Below are 7,619 nucleotides of genomic sequence, written 5' to 3'. Positions count from 1 at the left end.
TGCCACTCATACAGAATGGAGCCAGTGCAGTCCTCGTGAGCCCCTATGGAAGGGAAGCAGATATGGAATGCTCTGTGTCCCAAACTCAGATTAGAGTTACAGTAGATTAGGGTTGTATTAATTGTCTACAGCAGGTAAAGGAATCACCATGAGACACCATCCCATAGTACTAGACAGGCCTTCCAAATGGTCGCACTATAAGCCACAGAACAAACTACGAGCTCTTTCTTTCACCTTCACAGAAGTGTGTCCAAAAAACACCTGCTGATTTGTAGAGTAAAACTCAACCTTAATTCTATACTTGCAGAGATAGAATGTCCTCAGAACAGTCTTCTCAGCAGCAAGGAGAGGACAGTGGGGCCAAGCCACAGTCACAAATACATCACTGCTAAAGAGAACGATTTTGTACTCACAGGTGGCTCCAAGCAGCTGACCACATGCCCGAAGGTTGGGTTGCAGAGGCTGCACACCACGAGCTCTGCATGGGACACCTCCAGGCCAGGCTCAGGTGAAAACTTACTCACAAAAAACAGAGAGGATGAAAATGTGAACTGAGTGTGTGACATGGATACTCAGAGGGGCATCTATTACTTTATTGCAGAATGGCTAACAGGATAGGCTGGAGTTCAAATGATGGGAAAAATGGTATCTACCTCAAAGGGTTGTTTTGAGGGTTAAATGAGAAACATGTATAATGTCTTTGGCACAGAACCTCACATGCAAGAAGTAGCAGTCAATAACCATGAAAACTGTTGCCATATGTCTCTTTAGGGCAACAGGAAGGTGATTTCCTAAGACTACAATAGTGAACCATCTTCCAAACTAATTTACATCTTCCCTAAACAAACACAAATGTATTATCTCTTTCTGAATCCTCAAGCCTGAAAAATGGAGCTTCTTAATCACAGCTGGGACAAGACTAAGCCAGGCCAGATCCTGGGGCAGGGGCAGGCTGCAGCATGTCCCCAGGCAGCACCCAGGTGTGAAGAGCTCCCCTTGCACACAGGCCCTGCCCTGAACCACCCCTGAGAGGCCAGCACACAGAATAACAGCCTTTGATGTTAAGTGCCCCAGTTCCTTTGAACTGTTTTCCTCATCCGTAAAATGGTCCCATAATAGAAATGTTGTGAGAAAAAGATGTGAAATATCTGGAGGAGCCTGGCTTCAGTGGACACTTAAGAAACAAGTGTGGACTCCTAGGTGCTCTGCCTTCTCTCTCTCTACTGTTCCTCCAATGCTGGGCCCCAGGGCTTGTGGCTAATAGAGATTAAGGGGATGTGAAGCCTTGGACTTAATGCCCAGTCAGTTCTTGGTGTGGGTGGGATCCTGGTGTAGCCATTCAAGAAAATGGTATGCAGAATCCTCAGAAAATTAAGAATACAGTTGTCATATGATCAGTAATTCCACTTCTAAGTATCCATCCAAAAAATGTGAAAACACTCATTTGTAAAGATACATTGCAGCATTATTCACAATAGCCAAGATATGGGCACAACCTAAGTGTCTTGGATGGATGAATACATAAAGAAGATATGGTACACATACAATAAAATATTGCTATTTTGCAACAATCTATCACCATTTGCAACAATATGGATGGATCTTGAGAGGATTATTAAGGGAAATAAGTGTGACAGAAAAGGACAAGAATTGTATGATTTCACTCATGTGGGGTATAAAACAAAGCAACAAATAAACAAACAAAACACAAACAAACAAACTCATAAATACAGACAACAGAATCATGGTTACCAGAGGGTAGGGGGGCTCAAATCCATGGTAACAAAAGTAAGCTAGACTTTGTGGGCTGAATGCACAATACAATGCAGGATTGGGCAAAAGTAGTTTAACAGTCATTAGGCAAAACAGTTTGTTTTTGTATTATTATTGTTTTTTTAATTTTTATCTTTCAATTGCAGCTGATATTATATTGGTTTCCCAAACTAATAAGATATGATATTAACCCTAGTGATTAGACATTATATAAGCTGCTAAGTGATCATCCTGATAAATCTCATACCCATGTCCATCCCATAGCTATTCTGTAACTATCATTTTGTCCTTTTTAATCCCTTCATCTTTTCACCCCAAACTCCAAACCCCCTTTCATCTAGCAACCATCAAAATGTTCTCTGTATCTCTGAGTCTGTTTCTGTTCTATTTGTTTGTCTATTTTGTTTTTTAGATTCAATTGTTAATAGATATGTATTTATTGACATCTTATTTTTCATATTTTTGGGTCTTTTTTTTCTTAAAGAAGACCATTGAACATTTTATGTAATAGTGATTTGTTTATTTTTTTGTCTAAGAAGCTTTTTATAGGCCCTTAGATTCTAAATAATAGCTTTGCTGGGTAAAGTAATCTTGGTATTAGTTCCTTTCTTTCAATCTCTTTGAATATCTCTTGACAATCCTTTCTGGCCTGCAAAGTTTTTGTTGAGAAATCAGTTGTCAGTCTTACAGGAGCTCCCTTGTAGCTAACTAACTGCTTTTCTCTTGCTGCTTTTAAGATCCTCTCTTTCTCTCTAAACTTTTGCATTTTAATTATGATGTGTCTTGGTGTGGACCTCTTTGGGTTCATCTTGTTTGGGATTCTCTGCACTTCCTGAACTTGTATGTTTACTTACTTCACTAGGTTAGGAAACTTTTCTGTCATTATTTTTTTCAAATAGGTTTTCAATTTTTGGCTCTATCTCTTCTCCTTCTGACACCCCTATAATGCAAATGTTGGTAAACTTGAAGTTGTCCCAGGGGCTCCTTACAGTATCCTCAATTTAAAAATTCTTTTTTCTTTTTGCTGTTCTGATTTGTTGCTTTTTGCTTCCTTATATTCCAAATTACTGTTTTGATTCTTGGCTTCATCTACTCTACTGTTGCTTCCCTATAAATTATCCATTTCAATTAATAGTATCCTTCATTTCTCGTTGTTTTTTTTTTTATGGTTTCCATGTCCTTTTTTTTTAAAGAAATACTTTTTTAAGATTTATTTATTTATTTTTAGAGAGGGAAGGGAGGGAGAAAGAGAGAGAGAGAAACATCAATGTGTGGCTGCTGGGGGCCATGGCCTGCAACCCAGGCATGTGCCCTGACTGAGAATCGAGCCTGTGATGCTTTGGTTCGCAGCCCGTGCTCAATCCACTAAGCTATGCCAGCCAGGGCTTCCATGTCCTTTTTTATGCTGTTTAATTTCTCTCTAAGTTCATCTACTCTTCCCCTAAGTCACTGAGCATCCTTATAAAGAATGTTTTGAACTCTGCATCTAGGAGATTGCTTGTCTCCATTTTGTTTAGTTCTTTTTTTGGAGTTTTGTTTGGTTCTTTCACTTGGGACATGTTTCTTTGTCTCCTCATTTTGGCAGCCTCCCTGTGTTTGTTTCTATGTATTAGGTAGAGCTGCTACATCTCCTAGGCATGGTAGGGTGGGCTAATATGGTAGTTGTCCAGTAGGGCCCAGTGGCAGAGCCTCCCTGATCACCAGAGCTGGGCATTCTAGGTTGTGCCCTGCCACCCACCTCATGTAGGGTGTATATACCCTCCTATTGTAGTTTAGCTTTGATTGATGTTGGCACATCAATGGGAGGGATTTACCCCCAGGCTGATTGGCTACAAGGACTGGGTTCAACCACAGTGGGGGGTCAGCTGTGCAAAGAGCCACCCCACAGAGCATAACTTACTTCAGCAGGGCTCTGGTACACACTGAATCTACCCCTTGAGTGTGTATCACTTGTAGATGTGTGTGGGTGGTGCTTCAACGTGATCTGAAGCTGTCTACCAGGTGTGCTGGCTCTGGGCCTTCCCCAGAAGAGTAGGCCAAAGTCAACCATGCTTCGGTTCTGCCTGGTGCCACTTGGCATAAGCTACAAAGTGATCTGCAAATGTCTGCTACTTGTGCTGGGCTTGGAGGTGTCCAGGAAGAGCCACACTGTGAGCCAAAGATGACTGCCACTAGTGCCAGACCTGGGGCCACTTAGCAAGAGGTATGGGGCATGAGGAGGCCAGATGCTGCTTGTTTGAGAGATTTTAGAAAAATCTGAAGCATGAGCCAAAACAGGTCATTTACATGGAAAAGCCACTGAAAGCAGGTTGGGTGGGCCTGCAAGTTGGTGGAGTGGGGTCTCAGGGAATAACCAGGTTGGGGTGAACAGTGTGAACCAGCTTGATGGTGACTCAGATATGGTGCCTGCTTGCCAGTTCTGTTGGGGAGGGCTCAGAAAAGGAACCATAGCATCTGCCAACACTTCTGTTTGGGAGAAAGCTGCTCCTCCAGCTCTCACCCTGGTGCCAGACACTTTCATTTATTAATTATTGCATTATTTTCCATAGGAACAACTGTAAACCTACCTTTGCCTCACCCTATATACATATGTAATATTATAAAGTTGTACATTTGAAATCCATACCATGCTATGAACTAATGCTACACCAATACATTTAATTTTTAAAAAATGAATAGGATTTGGCATAAGAATGATTAGAATTTTCCTATGGTAGCCCCTGGCTTCAGGATGTGGAGTCTGGAAGCATCTAAGGAGAAAGTTCCAGGCAGCCAGACCCTACATACTTCTCCTGGCCTCCCTTCTCAATTTTGGGAAGGAGGAGCTGAGTTTCCCCGCTTCACAGGTGAAGAAGCCACCCGAAGCCTGAGAAGGGTTGAGAACTTGAAAAAGAGTGGCTGAGCAGGGATAAGTAGCCATCATCTGGCACCTAATTGTTGATGCTAGAGACAGGCTGTTTTTGCCACAATATGGAATTTCAGTCACATTGCTCCAAACAAAAATCAACTAAACATGCTGTTCTGCATAGTGACATCATGTAAAACAGTTGGAGTGACTGAAGTCCCATTTCATTCAGCTGGTGGCTTTCCCATCTGAGAGTTTCCAGGCCTGGATGCAACAGTAACTTGGAGGTTGTTCTGCCTTGGTCTTCTGAGCCAAGTCTTTCCCATGGCTTCAGGGGACAAGTGAGAAAGGGACACACGCAGTAGCCACACATCTGGAGGTCTCGGTACAGTTCCAATACTGTGAACTCTGATCACTTTTTCAAAAGGTTAATTCTTGATATGTGATTCAATCATTGAATACAATAAAAATATTGAGGATTCTTTCTATGCATATGTTCACAAATTAAAAAAAAAACACTTTTCAAGACAGTATGCCATATTTTTGGCTCAGGAAAACCAGTCTCCATTATTATGTAGATACGACTTGAAACTTGTAAACTGCAATATGCAGTCAGAAAGCTTTCCTGCTGGACACTGAGGCAGCCTGCACACAGGGCATGAGGACTGTGTCAGTGTGGCAGGGGTCATGATGGGGAGATGGGAGTGGGCCTTATGTGAATGATGAGTGGGCTATTATCATGTTTCTACTTTCAAAATCAGAAAGCCTGTCAGTTCTCAAAGCAAAGGTGGTCACCCTGCCAGGGTTGCAAGGTGGGCAAGCCCAGAGGAGGGGTGTGACTGCCCCCAAGGCCACTGGGCCCAGGGAAGAAAAGCCAGTTCAATTCACCACCTGTAGTTGCCTCAGGATGATCTGAGAGATTCCCTCCCTGAAGGCCCTGGAGAAGGCAGGCTAGCCAAGGTGACTCCTAGTATCTGATTTTTTTTAAGCATTGAGCTCCTTCTGCCCCTTTGAAGTTTTGGATAGTTCTGTAGCAGCATGGTGGAGGGAGAAGGCAGGGGACCAGGTACCCCAAGGCAGGAGAACTGTTCCTAGCTCTGCTCCTAACTGCTTGTGGGACCTTGGGCAACTGATCTTCTGTCCTAAGCTCATTTGCTCCTCTGTAAACCTTCAGGGCTGGACTAGATGACTTCTGGTACCTGGAAGGCTCAGTAAGACCAGACAGTCTTAGCTAAGCAAGCAAGATAGGCACCTGGGGTGGAGGTTCAATGTATGGAGGGAGTGGCCTCTCTGAGTGGGAAAAGCTAAGACAGGTAATTACCCATCTTCCTTGCAGAGGCTACAACAGCAATATGGCAAAGGTGTGCCAAGGAACTTGAAGTGGCAGGCTTGGGTCTTAAGGCATGCCAGCACCCTGACGCTGAGGCCCTAAACAGGAAAAGCCCATGGGGGACCCTCCATAAAGACACATCTCGTTGTCTTGGGTGTGTTCTGTCTCTGAAAAGATGACATACTTTGGGGACAGGTTCTCAGATGTGGCACATTGCTGCCCCTATGGGACTGCAAATGGAATCTGTATCAGCAGCTCCAGACTTCTCAGATGGCTCACTCTAGGGGTAGAATAAGGATCAAGGTGGAGATTCTAGAATTTTGGACAATATAGGGAGGTGGTGCTGGAATAATTCAGGGGACATGTTAAAAGGGTTCACCAAATACATACTGCAAGCTAGGGACATGGCATTCAGCCCAGAATTCTCACAGAGACCTGTGGCACACCAGATAGAAAGTGGGAGGCTGCCACTTGGGGCTCAGCAGTGCTTCTAGAGAGTTGACTGTGTAGGGCCAATAGGGGACCTTGTACCTCAGTCTCAGGTACAGGAGTACAAGAGTGCCTGAGGCCAAACACAGGGCCCTTGGATGAGGCAGATAGAGACAGGCCACCAGCTCACCCCGAATGCTGCTGGCTTTGGAAGAGTAAAGAATAAAGCAGCTGTCTGTCTCCAAATCCCAGATCTTAGGAGGAAACAAGGAAGAGTAATTGGAGGTCTGGAACAGCCTGCTTTGCTGTTTTTCTGAAGTTGTCACCTACTCTGGGGGTCTGGTTTGGCTTGATGAAAGTCCAGGGGGCACCAAGGAGCAGAGACAGTGGGAGGCAGAGAGTATGGGAATAGCAGTGCCTTTGCTGAAACCCATTAAATTCACAGCATATCACAACTAAAAATGGAAATGTGTCCATAGCTTTCCTCTCTGTCAGAGAATGCCAGGTACCAGCAGACTCCTGAAACACTTGGTGTGTCCCTATGGTTTGTAGAAGTATTTGGGAAATATTTGGGCTGAAAAATGAATTCAGAGAATGGAGACAATCTTATCAAGCATGCTAGAAATTTAGCTCTTTGGTTCCTAGTTGCTTTAGTTTACTTGATAGGAATAAGATATTCTAAAATAAATTACATACCATATTTCCAAGACAGGATTTCAATATATTTTAAACACAATTTGGGAAGTGATTCAATATGCCCAAATCATCATAGGCAAGATGTTAATCTTGTAATCATGAGTTTAGATTGGAAAAAAATGGAGAGGTTCTATGAAGAGAAAATAGATGATGTTCTCATACAGAATTATGATTATTTGATGGCAGCAAGTTTTGAAAAAAATGCTCATTAAAATTATGAAGTCTCCAACTTTGTGGTTTTGGAGGAAGTTTTTGAATTTCAAAGTAAGTAACAAACTATAAAGTCACTTTTTACTTTGCTGATGTTTTCTTTAGCCATGCAGAATCTTTTTATTTTCCAACTATATGGGAAAATATATTTGCAGATGATACCTTGGACAAAGGTCTGATCTCCAAAACATATAAAGAACTCACACAACTCCACTCTAGGAAGACAAATAACCCAATTAAAAAGTGGGCAAAGGATCTGAACAGACACTTTCCAAGGGGGACATACAGAAGGCCCAGAGATAGATGAAAGAATGCTCAGCATCACTAGCCATCAGA

The sequence above is a fragment of the Phyllostomus discolor genome, chromosome 2 (assembly GCF_004126475.2).
Source record: "Phyllostomus discolor isolate MPI-MPIP mPhyDis1 chromosome 2, mPhyDis1.pri.v3, whole genome shotgun sequence".
NCBI classification, from domain to species: domain Eukaryota; kingdom Metazoa; phylum Chordata; class Mammalia; order Chiroptera; family Phyllostomidae; genus Phyllostomus; species Phyllostomus discolor.
This window is presented reverse-complemented; position numbering follows the sequence as displayed.